The sequence below is a fragment of the Odocoileus virginianus genome, chromosome 23 (assembly GCF_023699985.2).
Source record: "Odocoileus virginianus isolate 20LAN1187 ecotype Illinois chromosome 23, Ovbor_1.2, whole genome shotgun sequence".
In the NCBI taxonomy this organism is placed as follows: domain Eukaryota; kingdom Metazoa; phylum Chordata; class Mammalia; order Artiodactyla; family Cervidae; genus Odocoileus; species Odocoileus virginianus.
The window spans coordinates 32,430,328-32,449,019 of NC_069696.1; the positions used below are offsets into that span (position 1 = coordinate 32,430,328).

Sequence of the window (18,692 nt, forward strand, 5' to 3'; positions counted from 1 at the left end):
TATCCATTCTCCCCCGAGCTCCCCTCTCAACCAGACTGGCACATAACATTGAGCAGAATTCCATGTGCTCTACAGTCGGTCTTTGTTGGTTATCTGTTTTAAATATAGCCATGTACACATGATCATCCCAAACTCCCTAACTATCCCTTTCCCCCATCCTTCCCCCGGCAGCCATAAGTTCATTCTCCAAGTCTGAGTTTGTTTCTTTTTTGTCTGTAAGTTCATTTGTGTCATTTCTTTTTTGATTCTACGTATAACTTAACTCCATATCACCTCTGATCTGCACAAGGACCTTCAGAAAGTCCCCCTTCCAGAAGAACAAATAATTCTTCAGTGCTCTTGTCTATATCCCATCTTTTCTTTCTTCTTTTTGAGTTTGTTGAACAAGTGGTGACATTCACTGCTTTTACCTCCTCACTCACTCCTTTAACCTCTCCCATCTGTCCGTTGTCTTCACGATTCCTCTGAACCTCTTTCATCTTTGGGTTCAACCATCTGTACTAACCTGAGTATTCTTCTCTAAACAATGCTTCTTCATCTGTTTTCACTAGCCCACCTTGCTATACCCTAAACATGTTTCCTCTGAGGTTTTCTCACTGGCCCGCTCTCGACACTTCTGTTGGTTCTGTAGCCCACAGTTTGTAATGTGCTGGTCCATCAGATTCAACATATTCCAATAGAATTTATTATATCACTTCTCTCCCACCCGCAGCTCTTTGAACTGATTTCTATCAGTATTAGTGGCACCACTATTTTCCCCAGACATTTAGCTTCAAACTTTGTTGCTATGTTTGAGTTCTCCTCCATCTCTTCTCTTAGGTTATAGTAGTATTTTCTCCATACATAATATAACTGATATTTATGTCTTCTTTCCTTTTACTTGACTAAATTAGGATAGAGGTGATCTCCTCCTGCCTCGCACGTCCATGTTAATTTACATAAAATGAAACTCTGACCATGCCACTCACTGGCTCAGAAAACCTGTTTTTTTGCCAAATCTGGTCCCGTCTTTTGACTACTGCTCATCAGAGGCTTTTAGAATCTAGCCACCTCTCTCACTGTCCTTTCATTCCTTTCATTCCATCCAGTCAGAACTACTGCCATTCTCTGAACCCCCCCGTGCTCTTGTTTTCTCTGAAATTCTGTCTCCTTGTTTCTTCTACTCCTTTCTGTGGTCTGTTAAACTTCTACACATTGTGTAAACTTTCATCCTACCCATCATCTTCTTTTTTAAAAAGTGCCCCCATAACTACCCTTAACTCTAAGTTACTTGCCCCACCTGATTTTTTTCCTACCATTTTATCTGCCCCTCTCATGTTACATTACATTACGGATAATTAGTGTACTTCTCTTCCCTCCTAATGGACTATAAACTTCTTTTTAAAGACTGTGCTTTACTGTTAAGTTTTCATTCCCTGCAGCACGTAGCCCAGTGGTAGGTACTGAATATTATTTTAAATGAGAACTTTGGGGTTATTACTAATTAAAACATAGACCATTGAATGCCCCCCTCCCCACTGAAATTCAGCAGATAATTCGTGAAGTGTCTGTGCTAAATAAACATCATGCTTGACACACGATAGGCTCTTTGTGAAAGTAAACAGAAGTTGCTGCCCGTCACTTGAATGCTTCCTAGACGGGCAAGTAGATGAGTTCTGTGGCTGTTCAAGGAGAGCTGATTCTGCCTACTGTTTGCAAAATATGGAAAATACATTATCACACTGCAGGGGTAGTTTTTGTTCAGAAGTGCTGTTTAAACAGAAATTGGCAAGAACTCAACAGTTTAGAGTAGTCACTTAGTTGGGGAAGAAAAGAGGGGACACTTTAAGGTTGAGCTTTAATTTTGAGGAGGAGACTTTCACTTTAATTAGAGGTAATCATGATTTAAAAAGGATAATAATGACAGCTTTGTTTGTTTGTTTGAGAGCTTACTGTGTGCTGGCTTCTTTTTCTCAATGAACTCAAAGAATCTCCCACAGTAGTTGTGAAGTTGTGCATGTATGCATGCTAGGTCGTGTTTGACTCTTTAGCGACCCCATGGCCAGCAGCCCACTAGCCTCCTCTGTCCATGGGATTATTCCAGGCAAGGATACTGGAGTGCGTTGCCATTTCCTCGTCCAGGGGGTCTTTCCCTCCCAGGGATCAAACCTGCGTGTCCTATGTCAGCAGGTAGATTCTTTACTACTGAGCCACCTGGGAAACCCAGTTGTAAAGCATTATCTCCATTTCACACATAGGACCCTGAAGTAAGAGACATAAGCTGGTTAAAGGCCGCACAGCTGGAGAGTGGTGGAGCTGGGATTCAGTCCAACAGCCTGTTCTAGAGTCGTGCTCCCCCAGCCCCCGCCCACCTCATGCTGGTTTTCTTCCTTGTACCATGTGATACCTGTATCTACCTAATTATCAACAAAGGGCAGGAAAAAATTAACCAACTTGAATGTTTAAAGTGAACTGGATCATGTTAAAATTGAACTTGGGAATAAAATCAGACTGTGGGACACTCTATAGGACAAACAACCCAGTTTCTTCAATAAATAACTTATCAGGAGAAAGTACAGAGATGAAGGAGGAAACCTATAGATTAAAAATTCTTAGGAAAGCTTCATAGGAAATGTCTGTACCTTTCCTCAATTTTGTTATAAAACCTACAATGACTGTTAAAAAGTAGTCTTTAAAAAAATGCACACCTCCCCAAATTCTTAAGAAACCTATCAACCAATCACCATGGTGGACTCTGAGGAATTCCTAATGCAAACAAAGAAATAGTCTTTTAAAATATGACTTCTTGGAGACAGTTGGAAATATGATTAACTGGAAATGTGGTGGTATTGAAATAGAAATTCCTCTTCCTAACAATAAAAAGTATTGCTAATTTTGGGGGATGTGATAATAGTTTTATAGTTATATTATCTTTTAGAGATGCAATAATATCCATGGATGAAATGTTAGAATTTCTGGGATTTGCTTCAAGGTAATATGGAATTCAAGGTAATATGGGTGGAAGAGAGTGTAGATAGAATGGGATTGGCTGTGGGTTTTGATTGTTGAAGCTGGTAATGGGCACCTGGCACTCATTGGATTGATCTGCTTATGTTTTTATATCTTTGAAAATTTCCATAATAAAAGTTGGGGGGGAAGTGAACAGGTAAATTCAACTTATGGTACTATTTCTATGTCCAAGGAGTTGTTTAGCCTTCTTCAGGATTTATCCTGACTCAGTATTCAGACCAAGTAGAATCAGACACTGATTCAAACCCAAGATAAAGTTTATATCTCTTGATCATTATGGAGAAACTCCAAATTAAAAAAAAAAAATTAAGGGCATTGGAAAAATAGTAAAATTTGCCTTCAGTCTGGCTTCTATTTCTTCTTAAGAGAGGACACTGAACAGACTCACAGTTGCTTCCAAAACCTGAAGCCTATCCTCACATCATGAAGGAGAGTTGTTAGGGTCTGATGGGAAAGAGGAATCAGTTACGGCTGGTCAGGCAGCTGAGCATACGTAACAAGAGTAGGATCAGAAGTTTTTTTTTTTTCTTCATGTTTTCTGGGTCTTTGGGCTTCCCTCATAGCTCAGTTGGTAAAGAATCCACCTGCAATGAAGGAGACCCTGGTTTGATTCCTGGATCGGGAAGATCCACTGGAGAAGGGATAGGCTACCCACTCTAGTATTCTTGGGCTTCCCTTGTGGCTCAGCTGGTAAAGAATCTGCCTGCAATGTGGAGACCTGGGTTCGATCCCTGGGTTGGGAAGATCCCCTGAAGAAGGGAAAGGCTACCCACAGTAGTATTCCAGTATATCCAGTATTCTGGCCTGCAGAATTCCATGGACTATATAGTCCATGGGGTCGCAAAGAGTTGAACACCACTGAGTGACTTTCACTTTCTGGGTCTTGGGCAGGTTTCATTCTTTCTCTTAGAAAGCATTTCTATATATTTTTTTTATTGCTGACTGTTAAAAATCAAGGTTTTTAAGGAAAATGTTCTTTTTCTAATAATGACACGTTGCTCAAAGTGGTTTCCAACATCTTGATTCTGACTGTGAATTATGCTTCCTCACTCATTTCTGTAGAATATCAAGCTGACAGCATCATGCCTTTCTTTACCGAGCTCCTCTCGTTCAGCTTCCTAAACATGTTAAGGGGTGAGGAGTGGTGGCCGAGGGGCCTCAGTTTGGTCTGGAAGCAGGTGTGATGCCAGATGTTCTCTGCTCACTGATGGTGTGTGGGTGTGGTGGGTCACACAGCTGCACAGCCTTCTCCCAACAGCCTTCAGCATCCTTTGGTTCCTGGCCTCTAATTCTCATGCCTCCCTCCCCAGGACCCCTTCCTTCTCCCAGGCCCTTCCTTCCTTCCTAAGGTCTTCTTTAAAATTTTTATTGGAGTAGAGTTGCTTTACAATGTTGTGTTTCTGTTGTAGAGCAAAGTAAATCAGCTGTATGTTTACATATAGTAGTAGTGGTTTAGCTGCTAAGTCATGTCCGACTCTTTGAGACTTCATGGACTGTGGCCCGCCAGGCTCCTCTGTCCATGGGATTATCTCAGGCAAGAATACTCGAGTCGGTTGCCGTGCCCCCCTCCAGGGGATCTTCCTAACCCAGGGATCAAATCCACGTCTTCTGCGTTGCAGTTGGATTCTTTACCAACTGACCTGTACCTGCTCTTTTTTGAATTTCCTTCCCATTTAATCCTCACAGCACTGAGTAGGATTCCCTGAGCTATGAGGTTGGTTCTCTTTAGTTATCTATTTTATGCACAGTATTAATAGTGTATGTATGTTAATCCCAGTCCCCAGTTTATTCTGTCCCTCTTTTCCACCTTGGTATCCATACATACTGTTCTCTACTGTCCATGTCTGTATTTTTGTTTGCAAGTAAAATTCTTCAGTGGCTTTGTTATCACGGCTGGTTTTTGCAGTGCTGGCACCCTTTGGTCTTTAGGTATTCTCCCTGGCACTTCGCTAAAGCCATCTTGTCAGTGACCACTTACAAACTGATGAGGCCCAACCACAGATGAGCCCAGGCTTCTTTCTTGAACTCCACACCTGTTCTGCCAACTACGTTGTATGTGTTTACCCTGTGGCTCGATGGGCATTGCAGTTGCAGCATGATCAGAATTTAATTGTCACCCCCCATATGACACACACATGCACACACTTTGTTTTCTGTTCTCTTCCGCATTCTGTCACCGTACATCAGAAACCACAGAGCCGTTGTTGACCCTGCTGCTTCATCCTTTGATAAGTCTCCTAAAGCTTCTCTCAGCCTGCCACTCCCCTCCATTTTCTCTGCTAGTTCACGCCTTTGGAAGCCAGTTGTTGCATCCTTACTTCCAAATTTGATATTGTTTCCAGAATGATCTTTTAAAAATGAAATTTGATTATGTTTTTCTCCAGCTTTAAAGCCTTTTACAGTTGTCTCTAAAACTTTGTTAGGAAACTGCTGTCACTAAATTTGTGAGCATCTCTTCCTGTCTGTGTATATTTATTATAATTAATATACATACTATTGCATGAATGTATTGGATATTATAAACACATAGCAGTAGGAATTAATAGGATATAATGTTTTAAAGTAAATACTCTGTTTTTAAAATTGTTGGCTCTTATTTTTTCTCTCTCTGAATCAGTAATAATTTTAGTGAGAAGAATCCTTCTTTATTGAAAAAAAAATCTATTTCTACTTTGTTGTACAGTAATTTTAACATCTGTTTCAAAGTTCAGTTTGTTTATGTAGTTATAAATTTTTAAGTTGTCATCACTGAAAAAGTTAATTTATAAGGTACATATAGATCCAGATGGGAGACATGCAGTGGCTACTACTTGTTCATTTTTAATCCATCAACTCCAGAAAAGTTTGGTTGAAGTCAGCCAGTCAGTTGCAGTCTAGTGTAGTATTCTGAGGGGTTAAGACTAGAATCCTGACTTGGCTGTTTACTAAATTAGGTACTTTGCTTAATCTGTATCTTAGTTTTTGTATCTGTGAAATGAGGAAATAATAGTTTTTTCATCTGGGATAGATTGAATGATTAACACATATCAAGCACTGATGCCTGATCCATAAACAGTAAGCCATCAATAAGTGGTAGCTATTATCTTCTTCTTTAATGTTAATGAATTATTTTAAAAAAGAATGGGAATATGCCTCAGTTTCCTACTTTTAGTAGGGCTTTAAAAATTAAAACTCTTAATTTTGTACTTTAAGACAAGATTAGACAGATTGTTTCTTTTGATATGTGTAAAATGGTAACTCAAGTCTGCTTAATATACATTTTTGGTTACCATTTTGAATGAAAATTTCCCATGTTTTAATTTATATTTTTCTCCTATGAGATTGGGGCTTAAATTTGTTTTTCCTTAGATGTATAAACACTTAAATAAATAAATAAATAAAGTTGTATTTTATATCATCTATAGTAGTCGTTTCTTTTATCCAATATGGCATTTGTACTAGCATCTCTAATAAGAGGATGCCTATAATGTTATTCTTTCCATCTGATTGATGAGGAAAGTTGAGGCTTACTTAGGTTAAGTAACTTGACCAAAATCATATAGATAAAAAGTTATGGACATGAAATATTAAAACCCAGGCTGATCTATTCCAGAGTCTACACTTTTAGTCATCATGTTCTGCTCCCTTTGACAGAAATAATATATGATCTTTATTGTAAAATTATACAGATAATCAAAAAGGAGAATAAAGTTATATTTATCTGATATTCCACCGCTGTCAGCATGTTAGGCTGTGATAGTATATCGCAGAGGAAGAGAGAAGACCTATCATAGACAGACTCTGGGAGTAGGAGAGGGTTTTTTAAAAAATATATTTATTTGTTTGTCATTCAACTGTGACAGGTCTTAGTTGTGGCATGTGGGGTCCTCAATCTCCATTGCAGCATGCAGGATCTTTAGCTGTGGCATGCAGACTTTTAGTTGCGGCATGTGGGATCTAGTTTCCTGACCAGGGGTCTAACCTGGGCTCCCTGCATTGGAAGCTTGAAGTCTTAGCTGCTGAACCACTAGCGAGATCCCATAAAAAACATGTGAACACCTGTCCCTTCATTTGCCATTGTGTGTGTGTACGTGTGTGACTCTTGACAAGCCCAAGTATTGAAGCCCGCCAGACTCCTCTGTCCATGGAATTTCCCAGGCAAGAATACTGGAGTGAGTTGCAATTTTCCTCCTCCAGGGAATCTTTCCTACCCAGGGGTCAAACTTGCATCTCCTACTTTGGCAGGTGGATTCTTTACCAGTGTTCTACCTGGGAAGCCCTTGCGACTATACCCCGCTTCCCCTTTCTCTCTAGTGAAAGATATGTGACTGGTAGTAGACTTCTGCAGGGTCAGTGATGAAGAGGAAGAACAAAATATTGAAAACCGTAGATGATTATCCTTCCTGATTGTTCACCCTGTGTACCTGTGTATTTACAAAAATCAATCAATGCATCATGAAGGTCCTTTGGTGTCATTAACCATTGGTAACCATAGCCCTCTAACCTTGGCTTGCTTGGTGTTCTGTCTGATGGATGTACTTCAGTGTACCTATTGCTAGACACAATTAAATTGTTGCCATTTTTCTTGTTAAGATTATAAATAATATTGTGAAAATTAAATACAAAAATTTTTGCTCACTTGTTGAAACATTTAGTTTAGCTTAGTATGGAGTGCTGGATCAAAGACTATTACATTTTTAAGGCCTACGATAACCATTGCCAGTTGCCAATATTCCCTAGGAAAAATTATCTCCCAGTTTGGCTCCCGTTAAAATGAGAAAGAGGAAAGGAGAGGAAAAGAAAGGGAACAATATTTTAATGGCATGAAAAAAGATGGGAAAGTCAGGGTGTCAGCCTTGGATAGTGTGATTTGAAGGAAGTGGGGTTGCCTTTTTGTGAACTGGAACCTCTCATGATAGAGGTGAACTGCATATTGTTCCTTGTATTTGTTTTCTTTTTTATTGAATGTTAGGGGTATGTGAAGACTGGAGTACTAAATGTTTTCTCCTATGTCCTTTTTTAGAATTGCTATGGATTCTCTTTTGAGATTTAGAAAATTTATAGGTCATTGTGTCTTTCTGATTATGGAAGCTGAAAATCAACTAGGTATTTTAACTGCTGTTTTTCTAAAATAATACTAAGCTGCAAGGTGTTATCTTGGTTGACAAGAGTTTTAACAGGAGGTAGCAAAGTTGGACCTACCTTAGGTAAAAAACCCTTGGCTTTGGATATACTTGGACACTTCTTTTTTTTTAATTGAAGGATAATTGCTTTACAGAATTTTGTTGTTTTCTATCAAACTTCAACATGAATCAGCCATAGACATACATATATCCCCTCTCTTTTGAACCTCCCTCCCATCTCCCTCCCCATCCCACCCCTCTAGGTTGATACAGAGCCCCTGTCTGAGTTGCCTGAGCCATCCAGCAAATTCCTGCTGTCTATTTTACATATGGTGATGTAAGTTTCCATGTTATGCTTTCCATTCATCTCAGCCTCTCCTCCCCTCTCCTCACGTCCATAAGTCTGTTCTCTATATCTGTTTCTCCATTGCTGCCCTGCAAGGAAGTTCTTCAGTACTACCTTTCTAGATTCCATATATATGTGTGTTATTATATGATATTTATCTTTCTCTTTCTGACTTACTTCACTCTGTATAATAGACTGTAGGTTCATCCACCTCATTAGAACTGACTCAGATGCTTTCCTTTTTATGGCTGAGTAATATTCCACTGGACATGGGTTTGGGTAGACTTTGGGAGTTGATGATGGACAGGGAGGCCTGGCATGCTGCGATTCATGGGGTCGCAAGGAGTCAGACACGACTGAGCAACTGAACTGAATATTCCATTGTGTATATGTACCACGACTTCTTTATCCATTCGTCTGTCAATGGACATCTATGTTGCTTCCATGTTCTAGCTGTTGTAAATAGTGCTGCAAGGAATAATGGGATATGTGTGTCTTTTTCAATTTTGGTTTCCTGAGGGTATATGTCTAGGAGTGGGATTGCTGGGTCATACGGTGGTTTTATTCCTAGTTTTTTAATGAATCTCCATACCGTCTTCCATAGTGGCTGAATCAACTTACATTCCCACCAAGAGTGCAAGAGCATTCCCTTTTTCTCCACACCCTCTCCAGCATTGTTTGTAGACTTTTTGATGATGGCCATTCTGACCAGTGTGAGGTGATATCTCATTGTAGTTTTGATTTTCATTTCTCTAATAATGAGCGATGTTGAGCATCTTTTCATGTGTTTGTTAGCCATCTGTATGTCTTCTTTGGAGAAATGTCTGTTTAGGTCTTTTCCCCACTTTTTGATTGGGTTGTTTGTTTTTCTGGTATTGAGTTGTATGAGCTGCTTTGTATATTTTGGAAATTAATCCTTTGTCAGTTGTTTCATTTGCTGTTTTCTCCCATTCTGAAGGCTGTCTTATCACCTTGCTTATAGTTTCCTTTGCTGTGCAAAAGCTTTTAAGTTTAATCAGGTCCCCCTTGTTTACTTTTGTTTTTATTTCCATTACTCTAGGAGGTGGGTCATAGAGGATTTTGCTTTGATTTATGTCATTGAGTGTTCTGCCTATGTTTTCCTCTAAGAGTTTTATAGTTTCTGATCTTACATTTAGATATTTAATCGATTTTGAGTTTATCTTTGTGTATAGTGTTAGGAAGTGTTCTAATTTCATTTTTTTACATGTAGCTGTTCAGTTTTCCCAATACCACTTAGTGAAGAGGCTGCCTTTGCCCCATTGTATATCCTTGCCTCCTTTGTCAAAAATAAGGTACCCATAGGTGCATGGGTTTACTTCTGGGCTTTCTATCTTGTTCCATTGGTCTATATTTCTGTTTTTGTGCCAGTACCATACTGTCTTGATGGCTGTAGCTTTGTAGGATAATCTGAAGTCAGGAAGGCTGATTCCTCCAGCTCCATTCGTCTTTCTCAAGACTGCTTTGGCTATTTGCAGTCTTTTGTGTTTCCATGTGAATTGTGAAATTTTTTGTTCTAGTTCTGTAAAAAAAATGCCATTGGTAATTTGATAAGGATTGCATTGAATCTGTAAATTGCATTTTGTATTATAGTCATTTTCACAATATTCATTTTTCCTAGCCAGGAACATGGAATATATCTCTCCATCTGTTCATGTCATCTTTGATTTCTTTCATCTATGTCTTATAATTTTCTGTATAGTTTTTTTGGTCTCTTTACGTAAGTTTATTCCTAGATATTTAATTCTTTTTGTTGCAGTGGTGAATGGAATTGATTCCTTAATTTCTCTTTCTGATTTTTCATTGTTTATAGGAATGCAAGTGATTTCTGTGTATTGATTTTGTATCCTGCAACTTTGCTAAAGTGATTAGCTCTAGGAATTTTCTGATACTATCTTTAGGGTTTTCTATATACAATTTCATGTCATCTACAAACACTGAGAGCTTTACTTCTTTTCTGATCTGGACTCCTTTTATTTCTTTTTCTTCTCTGATTGCTGTAACTAGGGCTTCCAGAACTATGTTGAATAATAGTGGTGAAAGTGGGCACCCTTGTCTTGTTACTGATCTTAGGGGGAGTGCTTTTAGTTTTTCACCATTGAAAGTAATGTTTTTGTGGGCTGATCATATATGGCCTTTACTGCGTTGAGGTAGGTTCCTTCTGTGCCCATTTTTTGAAGAGTTTAATCATAAATGGATGCTGAATTTTGTTAAAGGCTTTTTCTGCATCTATTATCCTATGGTTTTTATCCTTCGCTTTGTTAATATGGTGTGTCACATTGATTGATTTGCATATATTGAAGAATCCTTGCATCCCTGAAATAAACCCAACTCGATCATGGTGTATGAGCTTTTTGATGTGTTGCAGAATTCTGTTTGCTAAAATTTTGTTGAGGATTTTTGCATCTATGTTCATCAGTGATACTGGCCTGTAGTTTTCTTTTTTTGTGTTGTCTTTGTCTGGTTTTGGTATCAGGGTGATGGTGGCCTCATAGAATGAGTTTGGAAGTGTTCCTTCCTCTGCAATTTTTTGAACGAGTTTTGGAAGGATAGGCATTAGCTCTTTAAATGTTTAATAGAATTCTCTTGTGAAGCCTTCTGGTCCTGGGCTTTTGTTTTTTGGGAGATTTTTGATCACAGCTTTGATTTCAGTGCTTGTAATTGGGATGTTCATTAATTTCTATTTCTTCCTGGTTCAGTCTTAGAAGGTTGAACTTTTTCTAAGAATCTATCCTTTTCTTCTAGGTTATCCGTTTTATTGCCAGATAGTTGTTCATAATAGTCTCTTATAATCCTTTGTATTTCGGCATTGTCTATTGTCACCTCTCCTTTTTCATTTCTAATTTTGATTTGAGTTTTCTCTTTTTCTTGGTGTGTCTGGCTAAAGGTTTGTCAATGTCTGTCTTCTTAAAGAACCAGCTTTTAGTTTTATTAATCTTTACTATTTTTTCTTTCATTTTTTTTTCATTTATTTCTGCTCAGCTCTTTATGATTTCTTTCCTTCTGCTAATTTTGGGTTTTTTTTTTTTTTTTTGTTCTTTTTCCAGTTGTTTTAGGTGGAAAGTTAGGTTGTCTATTTGATGTTTTTTTTTTGTTTCTTGAGGTAGGATTGTTATCGCTATAAACTTCCCTCTTAGAACTGCTTTTGCTGCATCCCATAGGTCTTGAGTTGTCATGTTTTCATTGTCATTTGTTTCTAGGAATTTTTTGATTTCCCTTTTGATTTCTTCAATAACCTGTTCATTATTTAGAAATGTATGATTTAATCTCCATGTGTTTGTGTTTTTTACAGTTTTTTCCTTGTAATTGATATCTAGTCTCATAGTGTTGTGGTCGGAAAAGATGCTTGATACAACTTCAGTTTTCTTAAATTTACTGAGATTTGATTTGTGACCCAAGATGTGGTTTATCCTGGAGATTGTTCCATGTACACTTGAGAAGAAGGTGTATTCTTTTGCATTTGGATGGAATGTCCTGAAGATATCAATGAGATCCATATTGTCTAATGTATCATTTAAGACTTGTGTTTCCTTATCAATTTTCTGTCTTGATGATCTGTCCATTGGTGTGAGCAGGGTGTTATTGTCTCCTACTATTATTGTGTTACTGTCAGTTTCTCCTTTTATGTCTGTTAGTGTTTGTCTTATGTATTGAGGTGCTCCTATGTTGGGTGCATATATATTTACAATTGTTATGTCTTCCTCTTGGATTGATTCCTTGATCATTACATAGTGTCCTGCCATGTCTCTTGTAATATTCTTTATTTTAAGGTCTACTTTGTTTGATACAAAGATTACTACTCCAGCTTTCTTTTGCTTCGCATTTGCATGGAATATATTTTTCCATCCTCTCACTTTCAGTCTTTGGGTCTGAAGTGGGTTTCTTGTAGACAGCATATATATGGGTCTTGTTTTTGTATCCATTCAGCCAGTCTGTGTCTTTTGGTTGGAGCATTTAATCCAGTTACATTTAAAGTAATATTATATTGATATATATGTTCCTGTTGCCATTTTCTTAATTGTTTTGGGTTTGTTTTTGTAGATCTTTTTCTTCTCTTGTATTTCCTGACTATATAAGCTCCTTTAACATTTGTTGTAAAGCTGGTTTAGTGGTACTGAATGCTCCAAACTTCTGTGTGTCTGAAACGCTTTTGATTTCTCTATCAATTTTTAATTTTTAAATTATTTATATGTTTAATATATATATATATATATTATTGAAGTATAGTTGATTTACAGTGTTTCAGGTGCACAGAAAGGTGATTCAGTTATACAAATACACATATTATTTTTGAAATTATTTTCCATCATAGGTTATTATGAAATATTGACTATATTTCCTGTGCTGTACAGTAAATTTTTATTGCTTATTGCATATCTGTTTTTAATTAGATAATCTAGCATCCTATTCATACTAAATCAAACAAATGGAATCAAAATGTCATAATTTTCTTAGGCAAAAATTCATAAGATTTCTAAAATACATGTTATACATATTTATATATATGTATGTATACAAAAGCTTTTCTCTACTAGATAAAGGCTTGAGAAAGAGCAACAAAAAAAAAAAAAGAGATGGAGAAATTGGAGAATATATATATATATCCAGTAACTTGTGTTTCAGGAGTGTAATTCTCAGGGACGTAGGTCAGTGAAGCCACCAATCCATTTCTTTCTAAACACAGATGATGCAGCGATCATGTTCCTAGTCTGGTAAAGCAAACACATCTATTCCTTGTGGGGCAGTTTAATGGGAAGAGCCCCTACTGCTGGGTCAGCAATGATAGAGTTCATAATGGGCCAACCCACTTTTTAGAGCTATAATTACCTCACTGGGGTATGTTGGTTCACAGAGTTCTATTGGTGTGATAAAGTGTTATATATCACTGAGCTGGTTATTGTTTTTATTCAAACAATCACTATACACATTTAACACTGGTTCAGAATACTCTTTCAGAATGTGATGGGATAGAAGTGGTTTGACTTCATATTTTTTGAGTGATATTTGCAGTAACACATTAAATAAAGATAGAAGTGGAAGGACTTGATTCTCCAGCATTTCTTGGGTATGGAGGCCAGAGTTGTAGGGGTAGTATGGTTGTTTTCCTACATTTTTGAAAAAGAACATATTTCAGAATATTTATAAAATATTTTCCATCTGAAGACATGACTGACTATAGTCAGCAGTCTGATTTCTACCAAACTACCCCTCTGCTTCAAGAAGTGTGCAAATACAGTGAAAGAAATGAAAAGTAAGGTGAAAAGACAGCCTTCAGAATGGGAGAAAATAATAGCAAATGAAGCAACTGACAAAGAATTAATCTCTGAAATAGACAAGAAGCTCATGTAGTTCAATGCCAGAAAAATAAACGACCCAATCAAAAATTGGGCCAAAGAACTAAACAGACATTTTTCCAAAGAAGCCACAGGAAAAGATGCTCAACATCACTCATTATCAGAGAAATGCAAATCAAAACCGCAATGAGGTACCGTCTCACGCAGTCAGAATGGTTGCCATCAAAAAGTCTACAAACAATAAATGCTGGAGAGGGTGTGGAGAAAAGGGAACCCTCTTACACTGTTGGTGGGAATGCAAACTAGCATAGCCACTATGGAAAACAGTGTGGAGATTTTTAAAAAACCTGGACATAGAACTGCCATACAACCCAGCAATCCCACTCTTGGGCACACACACCGAGGAAGCCAGAATTGAAAGACACACATGTACCCCAGTGTTCATTGCAGCACTGTTTATAATAGCCAGGACTTGGAAGCATCCTAGATGTCCATCGGCAGACAAATGGACAAGGAGGTTGTGGTACATATACACTATGGAATATTATTCAGCCATTAAAAAGAACACTTTTGAGTCAGTTCTAATGAGGTGGATGAAACTGGAGCCTATTTTATAGAGTGAAGTAAGTCAGAAAGAGAAACACCAATGCAGTATATTAACGCATATATATGGAATTTAGAAAGATGGTAACAATGACCCTATATGCAAGACAGAAAAAGAGACACAGATGTAAAGAACAGACTTTTGGACTACGTGGAGAAGGCAAGGGTGGAATGATTTGAGAGAATAGCATTGAAGCATGTATATTAGCATATGTGAAATAGATGACCAGTGCAAGTTCAACGCATGAAGCAGGGCGCTCACAGCTGGTGCTCTGGGATGACCCAGGGGAATGGTGTGAGGAGGGACGTGGGAAGGGGGTTCAGGATGGGGGGACACATGTATACCCATGGCTGATTCATGTTGACATGTGGCAAAAAGCAACACAATGTTGTCAATAATTAGCCTCCAATTAGAATAAATTAATTAATTTAAAAATAAAAGAATTGTGCAAATAATGGGAACATCTACTCTAAAATTCTTGCCCCCAAGTGAATTGGAACCCACTGTTTAAATGTATTTTACCTTGTAGTTCATAATGTTTTTCATATGGGGTTTTAATATGTTACATAAGATTTTTGCTGTGGCTCATGATATTTGTTATTTAAAAAATGAAGTTTAAATATTTGTCACAAAGGAAAATTGGTGTGTTTGGAAGCTGAGCTATGTTCATTCTCTCATCCCCACCCCCTGCCTCATAACACATGCAATTGTACATAGATTTCTTTTTATATAAAACTTCATGGTGGATTTTCATCACTTCAATCAGTTCAGTAAAAGTGTTCAAAGAATAACAACTTTTGAATTCCAGAATTGCTTAGAATCTTTGAATTAGAATCTTTCTGTGGGAAGTAAAAAAATAATTTGCCAATATTGGAAAAGCTGGGCATAAAACTTTAGAATTAGATAAACAGCAAGCCATTACTAAACACTGCAAATATGATTGTGAAGCAACATGTTAATTTAAAAACATGTGACCTTTATTTGATGTAACATGTCAGTAGACACTGTGACTGCTACAGTTTTAGAACCTCAAGGGAAGTTTGACTGTATTAAATTTGATTTTGGCATGGAAAGTGAGTTCATTGAGGACTTTGGGACATCAGAGATTATCAGATTATTCATTCACCTGGTATTTACAGCATAGTGCTCGGTACTGAGAAGACACAAAAAACTGTACACTTAATCTTTTTAACACTGAAAAGATTAGTTTGAAGCTCTTTGTCCAACTTCAGATTTGTGAATCAACTATAACATATAATTTCTTCAGCTCTTTAATATCTGTTTATTTTTTGGCCAAGAGTCATCACTTTGTTGTACTGCTTCACTTGATCTTTACTTCTGTTAGTAGCCCTAAGCCATGAGCTTTTTGACCATCCCACAAAGAAATGTTTTCAGTTTGTTCATCTGAGTTACTGGATAGACTGGAAACAAAACCATGCTGGAATACAGATGTTTATGGTTGGCTGGGCCCCATGTAACTAGCCAAACAGCCCAAGCTTGTAATTTACATTTGCTTCTCAGCTCAACTAGCCTTACTCATCAGGGACCTTGCACCTAAAATTTGAAAATGCCAAGGGTCTTCTTTGACAACAAGTCTTACTGAGGAGGCAAAACATACTTCAGGGATGTATAAACAGTGGAAATCAATGTGTCATTAGATGCTCAAATGAATGCATGGGTTGAAACATGAAATGCTATTGGCAGTGAGAGATGGGAAGATGACGTGGGGGCATAATATGAAAGCCTTTATTATTTGAACAAGATGTGAGGACTGGTTACAAACACGATTTTGAGCATGGTTAAGCATCCACCTGATTTATTTGGTTGTAATTCCTACACACCCTATTTCTGGTCAAAGGGAGCCAGGATTTTGCACCTAGGACTATCTGACTTTAAAGTTTATGATGTAAAGCTTTATCCTATGTGGTGACTCCTATAACTTTATATACTCAACCAGTCTGTAATGAAGGACTGAAGCTGAAGCTCCAATAATTTGGCCACTTTGATGCAAAGAGCCTACTTTTCCTACATCAGGAAAAGACCCTGATGCTGGGAAAGATTGAAGGCAGGAGGAGAAGGGGGCGACAGAGGATGAAGATGGTTGGATGGCATCATCAACCCAATGGATGTGAGTTTGAGCAAACTCCAGGAGAGACTGAAGGACAGAGAAGACTGACATGCTGCTGCCCATGGGGTTGCAGAGTCGGACACAACTGAGCAACTGAACAACAACAACACTTCCTTCAAGGTCCACACAGTGATGGCCTCTCCCCAAAGTCTTTTCAGATCGCCTGATCTGGGTCCTGTACCACTTTGGCCCTTTAACATACAGCTTTAGTTTAGTCTTTATGTACTTGTTTCCCCTCCTGGATTGTGAAGATCCAACCTTCATGGGAAATACAAATTATATCCCGTAATAGTTAGTACAGAGATTTGGCCTGAACGCTGGATGTGAGAGTTGGCAGTAGAAGAGAAAAAAGGGTAATATGATGTGAGTATTGCCTCAGATGCAGGAGTCGGTAGGATGAAGCAGGAGTTGACATGAAAGAGAAAGAAAAGACCGTCCAGGTTACACAGAAGACCAAACACAGAGTGAGATTGGAAGAGTAGGTAAGGGATAAAATGAGGATTTGGACTTTACTCTGCAGATGTGGGAACCAATCGAAAACTGGCTTGATTAAGAAGATGATGAAGACCATCTTTAAGTGTGAAATTGATGATGAGGAATTTAGCAGTATATTTTCCCCTTATTTTATTTGGATCATTTCAACCTGTCATTCAGTACAAAAGAGCACTGGGTCACATTTTAGGTGACACATTTCCCCTAGACTTCCTGGAGATTTTCTGAAAGTGGTAGATAACTGATTAAGGGGATGGACGTCTTCCTGAGTCATGTGATGGTGGATATCTGGATAGCGCTGTCTTGCTGCCAGTGTGAAAAGTAGTCATACCAAAGTTCCTGCTAATGTTCCCTCAGCCTTTTCCCAAATGGAAAAGAGGTGGAGGATAAGATGGGATGGGAACAAATTTGGAAGATTTAGGATCCCCTCTGAAAGTGAAAGTGTTAGTCACTCAGTCCTGTCCAACTCTCTGGAACCCCATGGACTGTAACCCACCAGGCACCTTTGTCCTTGGAATTTTCCAGGTCAAGAATATTGGAGTGGGTTGCCATTTCCTTTGCCAGGGCATCTTCTGGACCCAGGAGTTCAAACCCGGGTCTTCTGCATTGGCAGGCAGATTCTTTACCGTTTGAGCTACTGGGGAAGCCCTAGGATCCCTCTGGTAAGTTTTTATCCTGAAGGCTTTCTAAAGGGCCTGAACTACCTGGAGAGGCCTTATTCACCAAGGGAAAGATAGACATTGGTCAGTTCATTTGATTCTTTCATTAGTCATGGTACAGAATAAAGAGTATTGTAGCTTTTATATTCCCAATATGCCAAGGCTAGCAAATCAGAAAGGTCTTTAAATGTCTATGGCTGTACATTTATATTGTTATTTTAGGTATCTTATCCTAAACCATACAGGATATACTTCATTGTACTTGCGTAATATTTCTAACTAACAAACCATTTGAGGTTTCCTTTTATTATCTGTGACTTTGATGAAATTAAAATTATTATCAGTACAGCACAGAGATTAATTATACCAGCTCAGGACCCGTGTTGCCTGAGTTGTGATCCCAGTTTCTCCACTTAACAGCAATGTGATCTTTTGTAAGTTATTTAACCCCTCTCCTTCAATTTCCTCATCTGTTTGATGGAGATAATAATTTGCTTCTCTGTCTTTGCCAGAATTAAATGAATGAATTTATTGTTCATTTACTAAAAGTTGTTAGAATAGTATCTGGTATCAATACATATGACTTCTTATTGTGTTGTAAATGAGGGAAAGCAGCTAAAGGTGAAGGTACCCAACAAGATTACTACACTAGATTGTTGTTTAGCCACTCAGTTGTGTCCAACTCTTTGCAACCCCATGGACTGTAGCCTGCCAGTCTCCTCTGTGGTGGAGTTCGACCCCGTGATCAAACTGATAGAACTGATCCTCTGTGGTGTGTGATTGAACCCTGGTCCCCTGCATTGCAGGCAGACTCTTTACCATCTGAACCAGCTGGGAAGCCCCACTCTAGGATTAGTGTTTCTCATTTCAAGATTTGGTCCACAGAAATAGCTGTTTCCTAGTTCAAAGGTCAGGAAACTTTTGCTCAAAAGGCCAGATCAGATAGCAAATATTTTATACTCTGTAGACCTTACTGTCTCTGTTGCATCTTCTCAACACTGTCATTATGTTCTGCAAAAGCAGCCATAGACAATATGTGA

General features: G+C 38.2%; 1 protein-coding gene across 12 annotated transcripts in view; it reads left to right on the forward strand.

Annotated features, from left to right (window-relative positions):
* The window catches only part of PPFIBP1 (PPFIA binding protein 1), a 195,461-nt gene that overhangs the window by 44,756 nt on the left and 132,013 nt on the right, over positions 1-18,692 (forward strand). Inside the window, exon 1 of one of the 12 annotated variants that reach the window (XM_070453841.1) lies at positions 17,562-17,655. The exons of the other annotated variants lie outside the window; for them this stretch is intronic. The gene's annotated coding sequence lies outside the window, so the exon portion shown is untranslated. Of the gene's footprint in view, positions 1-17,561; positions 17,656-18,692 lie in introns of those variants that run through there. 12 annotated transcript variants of the gene reach the window in all.